Source organism: Myxine glutinosa, chromosome 7 (assembly GCF_964187855.1).
Source record: "Myxine glutinosa chromosome 7, kmMyxGlut1.1, whole genome shotgun sequence".
In the NCBI taxonomy this organism is placed as follows: domain Eukaryota; kingdom Metazoa; phylum Chordata; class Myxini; order Myxiniformes; family Myxinidae; genus Myxine; species Myxine glutinosa.
In genome coordinates this window covers 34,372,063-34,383,413 of record NC_136267.1, presented here as the reverse complement: position 1 = coordinate 34,383,413, position 11,351 = coordinate 34,372,063, and the positions used below count along the sequence as shown (strand labels likewise).

The window sequence follows — 11,351 nt, the reverse complement described above, 5'->3', positions numbered from 1 at the left end:
TGACACAGCACATGGCAGACACACACACACACACGTACACCGACACACATGCATACACATACACACACGCATATATATATGCACATTTTTTACACACACACACACACACATATACACACACACACACACATATACACACACACACACACACATATGTACACCTACACACATCCCACATGTATATACATATTTAAAGTATACGTGCCCTTCCCCTCTCCCCCCCCCTCCTTCCCCCTGCGCCCCCACCTCCCCCGTCCCTCCCTCCCCCACCCGGCAACGCCGTGTACTTCTGCTCGTAACTAATAAAATTAAAACGAAGAAATATCTCTGTAATTTCCTGAAACTCGGTGAAATTCGATGAAATTCGCTCGGTGAATTCACTCTGTTTATCGGTGAAATTTTTCCTTTGGGCGATGTATAATCGCCCCGAACGAAATATCAATCAGCAATTTCCCATCTGATAATTTATTTATTTAACATATGTGAATTACACGTCCATGCACACGTAAAATGGAGTTTGTTTTTGCACAGGTGAAATGAACACGTGAACCTTTACTTCCGGATAATAATGCTGAATGAAATAAGAACGAAGATCCCAGAGTAGACCTTCCCGTCGTTTGATATGGACTCTTCTCTTCTCGGAAGTTCTTCTGCCCCTTCCGTTATCCAGCAGAAGAGGCGGTTAGAAGAGGAAGAGGCGGAAGAGAAGAGGTTATACTTACGCAGCAAAACTTGCAAGTGAAAACACAATCTGGATATTTGCATCAACTTGTGATGTCCTGTCATCTTTGTCTAATTATTCCATCATGAGCGCGAGTAATACATGTTTGGCCGCCATCTTGCTTCTCTTCTGCCTGTTCGGCGCAAAGCAATCTTCCGGAAGAGGCTTCTGTCTTCGGAAGAGACCAAATCGCACGCGCTTCAGAAAATCACAATACAGAATCACATTTAATCAAAATCATCAGTCCACAATTTTTTGAGATATCCTGCTATGTGTCGTTCTTGGCCCAATCTCCCGATGGTAAAGAATCACTTTAAAAATTATAGGAGCCGAATCCGGATCTTGATGCAACATAGATTCAAACTATTGGGAACACAGCCTTAATTACACACATACTAATGAGATATCTATAGAGATCCTAAGGTGTGCTACGTGTTGCTCGTGGCCTAACTAGGGTGCGACCTTTGACCTTTGCACCAAAAATGGGATTATTTACAGGGGATTATTTATAAGGGAATATTACAGATATTTACAAAGTGGAGGGTTCTAAAAACCACAACACTGCACCCTCATTACCTCCAGGGCCGTCCCGGCCCGAAAGAACTTTAACTTAGTGTGACACTCAGGTGTGGTAACCCTCTACTATTAACTTCACCCTGAGTGCGACATTTTAAAAACCATTAAGTATGTCCCGCCTGCTGCGTTGCATTCTATCTAACAGATTCACGCCCACAGGATAACCGAATCACGGATTTAATTTCAAAACTAAACATGGACGGTGGGGAGCATTATTTACAAAGACACTATTTGGTATTTACAAACGCGAACCCAGGACCTGTCTTTTGGGAAACAAAAAGAAGATGTTTTGAAAAGAGGAAAGCATACACTGCACTGCACCGATACCACCAGCACCAATAAGCACCATAGAACAAAAAGCACCAAAACACCAATATGCACAAAAAGCACCATCCGGTGCACAGTCATACATTGCAATAAACGAAGCCTTGCGATGTCTCCTCTGCTGGGCCGCTGGTTCTGGATGACTTCTTTGCTTGCGGCCCATTTGGTAATAATAAAAAAGGCACAAAACGCGTCCACTTTTTTAAAATTAGGGCCAGCAGGGGCCAACTAAAGGTGGTTCACCTGCTTGGCTTAGGTGCCACCTTTGCCGTGGTCCGCAAGCAAGATCTCCCTGGTCACAACGGCCGGGTCCCAGCAGAGGTGCCAGGCCCCAAAATGTGGGGTCCATGAATGTGGTGCTCGGCCACAGACCTGTGGTCCATATGGTGGTGCTCGGCCACAACAACGTGCGGTCCATAAGTGTGGTACCGGTCCAGGCAGGCAGCAGCGAGGGTGCGGGCACACAACTGTGACACCTGCACACTTTCCCCTCGCCACACAAAGACCACGGTCCATGAGTGGGGAAGGAAGACAAAGCAGGGTTAGCGGGGTGCAAGGGCGCAAGAGTACACGTTAACACAAGGTAATGCAGAGGTGAGGTGCGTTGGAGAGCGAGCGGAGAAAGATTGTCCCTAGCGTATGCTCCCCCCCTGTCACCTAATCTACCCTTGCCCTTACCCCATATTTACACAATTTACAAATTCGTCGCGACGTCTTGTCTTCCCCATATCTTCCCTCTATACCAAATTCGTCATCAATCCCAATTTCTCATTAATCCATTTATTCCGAATTTACCATCAATCCCTCATAAGGAGGAAGAGATGGAATAACAAGCACAATGTCACCCCCACGTCAAGATGCGTCTTACATACCAGACATTTGCAAAAAACCGGTGGTGTTGAGTGCTATCACCCTGGTGAGTGGATGCAGATGGTGCGAAGAGACTTCAATCCTAACTATCTTCTAAATGACTTTAACACTTTTACCCTACCCGGGGTCTTTCCATGCAAAACCATTGGCCATTTTACACGATGTGGTTCTAAAAATCGAACTCCCATTGACCAAACTGTGGTGCTCACCAATTTGGGGTCTCACTCCCCCGATTCTTCACCCTGTGCCCTCGCACAATTTCAAGGCTGAGTCATGTGGAGCTCCCAGCAGGTCCGCTCACCTGCACACCTCCGCCACTGCAGTTGTCTCCCGAGCTTACCTGCTCCTTACCCTAACCTACCTGGGGAAGGCCCTCTGGCTCCCTTACCCCACTACCGCCCTCGCTGGCGTCGGGCTACCCGGGTCCGTCCTCCGGATCGTTGGGCACCATTGAACAACTCTACTGGCTCCCAGAGCCTACCTGTGGCCTCACCTGGCCGACAGACTAACAGTGGCGGAGTGCCCATTTAACCATACGTACTAACAGGCCACACGCCCAGCCAATTTCGTTCCACTATTGCACCCATCCAAGCAGTACTCTGCGACTCTCGCACCACAGATGCCAATATCCAAACACAATTTACCTACTCCCTCTACCTAACTTTTAAACTACCCTACCTGGGTACTCGTGAAGGGCGGGTCCATCCTTCCCCATCCACTCCTTTCGCACCAACCACTCCACTCCACGTATTCCACACTACTCACTCCACACCATCCATTCCATACTCCATGTATTCCATACAATTTATTCCATGTAACCATTCTTCATTCATCGGTACTTTCACTTGCACACCTTGTGCCCACACACCTGGTGGCACTTGCACACCTGGTGGCACTTGCACACCTGGTGGCACCTGCACACCTGGTGGCACTTGCACCCTCCTTCCCTCCAGGACCATTCACTCAATACAATACACTCAACTCAATGCACAATCACACCTTTCACAATACTCTGCTCAATCACTTCCTACACACACACTGCATCATCTGATCTACCTGGTTTTCCCACTAACTTAGTGCTTCCCATCTTCCCTTATACTATTGCACATCCCACGTCGTTATCATCCAAACTAATCTACCTACGTCCCCTACTACAGGTATGATGTCGCTACTTAAATCTACAGTTACCTATGGTCATCTTTCTAAATCCCTATCATTATCCAAATCCTCCCTGGCTTGGTTTTCACTGCCCTACCCCATAAAACTATAGCTCCTCTGCCCCCGCATACGATGTGAGGGATGGTAAATCTACCATCCCTCTACACCATATACCATTTGCCATTAATTTCCCTATTACACGATCACTATCGCCATCACAGTCCATTAAACTTGAGCCACCCGGAACGTCAATACATCATTAAATCTCGGCTTCACAAAGCCGAGCAATGAATACGGGTGGTTTGGTCTGCTGCAGGTTGGGTCCGTCCGGCATTTGGTTCAGGGGGGGAGGTTTGCTCGGGCCAAGGCTCCAAGCACCATCCCGGCGCGGGGCCTTGCGCTCCCAAGCGCGATGGCCTAGCCTTGCCCGGGTGGAGCGCCGCCACCACAAGGGGGCACCGCGCCGGCCCCTCCTCCTTCCTCTCGAACCGAGCCGCCCGCTTTGCCTGGCAAAGCGTGGACTCGACCGTGCAGGGCGGGGCCCGGCCCGAATCGTGCACGACTCTCCGAACAGGAGCGACGCGACACCGATCCCCGCCGGTTCCCGCAGCACACACCACCCGTCACGGACCGAGGGCTCATGTCGGCTATCCGTCAGCCTAAACGCTGCCGCGGTCAACATCGATGCCCTACTCGCATGCTCACACCACTCGTTCCATTCTTTACTCATACATCCCATACACTCCGTCAATTCCACCACCGCACTCTCTGTTACACACCACTCGCTGTTCGCACACTCCATAACACACCTTGGCGCACACTCGTCGTTCGCACACCTCACGTGCACTCACCCCCGTTACGTATTCCGTAACCACCACGGGTGTGCACTCTTCCTTACATCCCCTGTAACACTCCCCATCACGCGCTCCACCACCAACTCAGGTGTGCCTCCTCGCACACGCTCAACCATTCCAAGTGTGCATCCTCGCACCCGCTCCTCATCCATCTCACTCTCCGTATCACTCGTCGTTCCACTTCCACACTCCGATGTGCATTCACTCTCGCACTCGGTATCACTCCCATACTCTGTCATCATTCGCACACGCGCGCCGTTCACCTTCACACACCTTTTCCTCACACGTGCGCCATTGCCATTCACACAGCGCACCACGGCCCTTTTACGAGTGCCCGGGTTACGCCTGCATCCCAAGCGCGCGAAAATTATTTTTGCACCAACCACAGCCCGACTCACCTGGGTGCTTCCTCTTCCTCCTCGCTCCAACACCTGCAAATCTTTATAAGGATTAAGCAGGGCATCATGATGCGAGCACAGACTCTGTGCATTATCCATCTCTCCCTTCAATTCCTGGACTACCTCCGTCGTCTTTTCATTTTCAATTTCGACTATTTGTTCGATTGATTCGATTCTAATTTCTTTTTCTTTAATTTCAATGTCTTTTCCCTCGACGACCGCTGGCTCTATTAAAATTTTCTCTACTTCGGCGGTCGCCGGCTTCCCCATACCCCGGGTCACGATCTCTACCCCGGTCCACGTGACTTTGCCTTGCTCAACGTCGCTTCTCCCGCGCTCTTGTCACGTACAAATGCGCTATTCCCGCTTGACCTGCGGTCAAAGTCCTTCCCCAATGCTTTTATCTGGCCACCTATTCGGGTTCTAAACCCTTCAATTTGATTTCCTAATCCCCCAATCTGCTTCCTAATCCCCCGAATTTCCTTCCTAATCTCCCCAATTTGCTTCCCAAATCATTTCTCATTCCCCCAATTTTGCTGTCTAACTTCCCAATTTGGCTTCCCACTTGCTCTTCACGTTTATTACTCTGAGCATCCATTTTATTGTCCATCTGCTTACTACTCTTTGCCATCTCCAATTGTATGACCGCCTGCAGCTGCGCCATGAGGGCCTGCATGTCAAAGCAGCACGCAGCACACGGCCACTTCCCAGTTCTTTCCACCTCACCACATGCTTTACCACTTGCCATCACCTTCGTCTTTCCGATATTCACTGAAAAGTAGGGTTTGAAATCCTACGGTAAAGGCGAGCTAGTATGGAGGATAATAGAGAACAGTGGATCCAGGAAAAGGGCCGTGATCAAACGGTTCGGACAGGACGAGACACTAAACTCCCTTTCGGCACAACATTTAATAAAACAAGGCAAAGATGGCGGCAATCAACTCGCTCACACGAGCCATCAGCAAGAAGCCGGAAGTCTCCTCCCTTTCCGGTGCAAATTAAGAGAAAAAAGTAAGAATTACAGGCTCACACTACACCAACATAGCATCAACATATTGCAAGAAAACATTCCTAAGCAAAGCAGGAAACGTTCACGTATATCGTACGCATAACATCAGAGACTTTCTAACAGCCACCCTCAAATTTGTGGAATAAATTTGAAAAAAGGGAAAGTCTTTCAGTCCATTCACCCCTCACCCATCATCTTGAAGCTTCGACAGCCGGATCAATTTAGCAAGTGGTCGAACATAGTTCTTGCCACGAACTTGAACACTGGCAGTTCGAGCACGGTCATCTGAGCCCGGAAAGGTCTCGTGAGGTTTCCCTCTATGGGCGATGAGGCGACGGACGGACATTAGGAAGGCATCAGCATCAAGGCCCTCCAGGAGGCCCAGATGTACGCTGCGGGTAGTGAGGCACTTGAGGATTATACCCCAGCGCTTCTCCGTTCGTCTTCCAATTTTTATGGTGAAAGGACCGAAGCAGTCCACTCCAGTAGAGTAGAAGGCAGGCTTGTATAGTCGTAACCGAGCAGAAGGTAGATCAGCCATCCTTGGCACCTCTGGATTGGCACGCCATCTTCGGCACTCGTGGCATTGATGTTGGTGTCGACGAATAGCCTCTCAACCACGCAGAATCCCGTACTTGCTACGTACTTCAGCAAGAATTCTCTCCGGACCACAGTGAAGCAGTTGGTCATCACATTCTTGAATGAGGAGCTTGGTTACTGGGTGAGGAGGATCTAAAACAATAGGATGCACAGCATCTTGTGTAAGGACATCCGCATGGCGTAGTCTTCCTCCTACTCTGATGAGACCAAGGGTACGGTCATATTCAGGTGAGAGAGATGCCAGTCGACCTCTGATGGGTAAATCCCTACCCGTGGCAAGTATCTGGACTTCGTCCGGAAAACTATTGTGCTGTGAGCGTTGAAGCAGAAGATTCTCTATCTCCCCATGCTGGTGAGCGCTTAAGGTAAGATAGTCTTGATCGTAGGCCACCCCGTTGGGACACTGCTGTGCAGCCACAACCATAGTGTTCCAAGTCTTGTACTGTGAAGGGTCAGGGAAGGCCTGTATGTCCACCGACATTGTTCCACAGAAGGTTGACTTCCAGAGCTCAGTCACATCACTTTGTACCAACCTGGGCTGGTCACTACAAGGACCGGTCAGCGTACTAGAGCAAACTGCTACTGGAGCACCCATGGGGCCAAATCGCACAGGTTGCTTTGGTAAGATGAGGTGCGGATAGTCTGACCCGATCAATATTGTTGGTTGAGCCTTGTTAATCAAAGGGAGTGGTATCCCAGCTAGGTGGGGGTGCCGTTTCTGAAGATCGGCCACTGGGTATGAATACTCAGATGGTGCAACGTGTAGGTCTGATTAGAATCTGCATTTAAAAGTCCTTGGTTAATGCAGTGCTCAATAAATCCATCACGATAGCTCAGAGGCAGTTTGCTAATTAGCCTGTCGACATGTGAGCCACATCGTAGTTCAAATCCATGCTCACCCTCGAGGGATTGTAACATACCCTCAAGGGAGTGCACTGCAAGAGCAAATTCTTCAAAGGCCTCTGCATCTCCAGTCCTCACTGGTGCCATGTTCATGATGGCACCAATTTCGCTCTGTACGAGTTGCCTTGGCTGTCCATACTTGTCCCGCAGGGCCCGTAAGGCCACCGTGTATGGCTTCAGATCATGCATGTAGGCCTGAGCAAGTTTGTATGCACTTGGTAGCTTCAGGTGGGTTAAGAGTACTTGATATTTGTACTCCCCTGACAAGTAGGTGTGATTACTTATCAGGCGATCCAATGCAAGCTTGAGAAGGGCAAAGTCACTTTCTCTGCCACTGTGGAAATAAGGCAGACTCGGTTTTGGTACGCCATAGGATGAAGCTATGAGTAGGTCCATGAGGTTGGGTGTTGCATGCGTCTCAGATGGGTGAACTGCATGCCCATGTGGTAAAGTCGAGGGTGGTAGATAGGGTGCATGATGACATGGTAACATGTTAGGATGAAAATTTGAAGCTTGGAATGGAGCTGTGGTTGCGGATGAATATGCAGTTGGATGAGTTTGCTTCACCTTCTTTTTCGGTGATGGATTGTCATTGATGATTAATCGAGGAGTAGATGTGGATTGCAGGTCGGCAGTGATGGCAATTTCAGGCTCTGGCCGCAGTAGCGGCAGCTGCGTTGGCAATGGTTTGTTTGGTTGAACTGAGGGAGTACATGACGCTCCACCACCGTGCAGAATCGTATGCTGGGCGGTAACGGTTGGACGCCCGGTTGGAGAGGTAGGCGCTTCATCTCCTGCATTTAAGAACGACACTATCAACCGTGCTTCCTCCAGTTCCTATTCGGCCTTCCTCAGATGTCTCTGTCTTGTTAGCTGGACGGACAAGGTCTCGCGTTCCCTCAGAGCCTGGCGCTCCATCTCCTGAGCCTGGCGCTCCATCTCCTGAGCCTGGCGCTCCATCTCCTGAGCCTGGCACTCCATCTCCTGAGCCTGGCGCTCCATCTCCTGAGCCTGAAGGACTTCATCCTGCAGCTGCTGTCCACGTTTCTCAGCTCTCTCATCCTCCCCAACTTGACATGTCAGTTCCTCCAGTTCATACTGTTTTCGTTTTTCCATTAGAATAGCTGATTGTACACCACTGAGTTGGGATGTAATGGATGTACGGCTGTAGCTGGAACAATAGCTGCGTCGTGAGCTATGTGCACTGCATAGTGAGGCAGTCTTTGGTCGGTGGCTTCCTGACGAATGTCGTCGGGAAGAAGAACTCGGCCCACACTCCTGATTAAGGGAAGAACCACTCGTGTTTGAGGGTACGTAGTTAAGAACATAGTCTTTCAAACGTTCAGGAATACGTATATTCCTTTCGGGTCGGGAAAACGCCGTTAATTCATTGCCAATGCTGATGATGGCCGGATCCGGTAATTCGGTGGCTGATACAGGCGCGGGGCTGATGGCGGCCACCGAAACAGAGACAAATGGATTCGTGCCATGAGTCGTTAAAAGACTAACCGGTATAATGTCGCTGGTATTGTCTGCTGTTTGAGTACACTCCACAGTCAGGGTAGCGGCGACATTCTCGTCCATGATTTCCTTGTCCAGCTGTTCGTTATCCGGCTCAAAGGACCATGAAAAGTAGGGTCTGAAATCCTACGGTAAAGGCTAGCTAGTACGGAGGATAATAGAGAACAGTGGATCCAGGAAAAGGGCCGTGATCAAACGGTTCGGACAGGACGAGACACTAAACTCCCTTTCAGCACAACATTTAATATAACAAGGCAAAGATGGCGGCAATCAACTCGCTCACATGAGCCATCAGCAAGAAGCCGGAAGTCTTCTCCCTTTCCGGTGCAAATGAAGAGAAAAAAGTAAGAATTACAGGCTCGCACTACACCAACATGGCATCAACATATTGCAAGAAAACATTCATAAGCAAAGCAGGAAACGTTCACGTATATCGTACGCATAACATCAGAGACTTTCTAACATTCACCTTCAGACCTTTTGTCTCCATACATTCCTTCCACTTGTTCATCTTCTGCTTCAGTCCATCCATACTTTCTGCAATCAACACCAGATCATCTGCATACAACAATTCCCACAGTAAACCCTCCTTTACGTTCCGAGCCAGCACCTCCATCACAGATACAAATAGTAGTGGACTTAGTACCGACCCCTGATGCACTCCCACCTTCACCTCAAACTCACCACTGTTCCCGTCCTTCGTCCTTCACAGTCCACGTGAACCATTTTGAAAGAATTGCATCGCATGGAGGAAACAACAGCCAAAGAAGACAGCGACCCAGAATATGAGCACGGGGCTAATGCCGTGTTAATTCGTAGTCGGGGTTAAGGATACTTTCCCCTGTTCGCAATACCCTCTGTGGCTATCCCTAACACTTATAACATCAGCCGGGCAAGCTATTCACGCTCCAATGGACACGATAGCAAAAAGACCTGCCTAGAAGAGGCGGAGCTACAATGGTTTTATGGGCGGGTGGGTGGGGGGGAGGGCTTGGACAGGGTCGGCAGGCCACGTCCCCCCGCCCCTCCAGAGTGATGTGGCCTGATGAGGTGGGCGAAGTGTGAAGAAGAAGCTTCGGGATTCTGGCTTTAGCAGTGTGACTGTGAGGAGGCCCGTTGTCTCGGGTGTGCTGGTATGCTGCAGGATGTGGTCGTGCTTCCTTTTGCAAAGAACAAGATTTTTTTTTATATCTCTCGTGAACGAGTGTGAAGTGGTGGACAGGGGAGAAAAGAACGAGGGCTGTGCTCCCTGATCGCCTCGATCCCGGGTGCCATCGGCTTTTGGTTTTGCCGCCACCTTTCTGGGCTTCCCACCTGTGTGGCTTCGGGCTCCAACAACTGCCGACTTAGCATGGGATCCATTTTGGGCCAGTTGAGTGCCGGAGTGTGAACTTTACTTCATTACCTTACCCTGTGTGTGTTTTTGTGTCTGTGTGGAGGATCCTCACGTTATCATTTTTACCTCGGCATTTATTTTCTTTATTTTCATTCCGTGCCTTATTTTATGGAAAATAATTATTGTTACATTTTTTGTTGTATTATTCTTGATTGGGTTTCAAAATAAACCCGTGCGTTCGCGAGAATAAACGCTTCCTGGTTCTTCAGTCCCGCGGGTCAATAACCGCAAAAATTGTAAATCACCTCGGGAGTTAAAGCTTGTTCGGCTCATCCATCCAAGGCTTGATGGTAACCCAGCTGTGGACAGGTCAGTATTTTTCGTGGTAATGAGTGTGGAAATATTGGTACGAACATGGTTTAAAAGACCGCTCAAGGGAACCCCCGAAAAGTTGGATGACAGGTTGTCTCTTGTTCCAACCAAACCAAAACAGACTTGTTCCACACAAGATTTGTTTTAAATTATAACTATAACTTGAAAAAAGTCTTATAAATTGTTATAAATTGTTCTAAAGCACGTAATGTCATACAGTGTATGTGAAGAAATATTAACAAATGTTTTATCAAAAAATATGAAACAACTGAAGTTCTCTGTCTCTGTTATGATTAGCACATGAAGTGGTTAAAGGCAAAAACAAACTTTTACTTTGACATGTACATATGTGCAACGATTCTACTATAATGTGAGAACCTTAAGCGACATTTTCCCGACCTATTTCCCGACGAAATGCTCCTACACATCACACGGTCCATGCTATTCCTAACTCAAACCTACCTTACCTACCTCCATAAACATAACAATACATTTATACTCCATGCATATTCCTATTCGTTGGAGAAATACATTTTTAATGCTGAAGGAACTTGTGAACAGGAGTAAATACAACTTTACATGTACACATAATCCTGTACCGCACTCTTTACTTGTCATTCTACTATAATGTGAGAAGTGTCTGTTTCATTGTACGTTTCTTTATTTGACGTTTATGCATTCCTAAACCGCTGGATAGAATGAGGTGAAA

The 11,351-nt window shown here is 48.5% G+C and overlaps 1 protein-coding gene across 1 annotated transcript in view; it reads right to left on the bottom strand.

The window, feature by feature from the left end:
- LOC137410750 (uncharacterized) overlaps positions 1–11,351 on the bottom strand; it is a 660,974-nt gene that overhangs the window by 591,769 nt on the left and 57,854 nt on the right. The gene's annotated exons all lie outside the window — the stretch shown is intronic.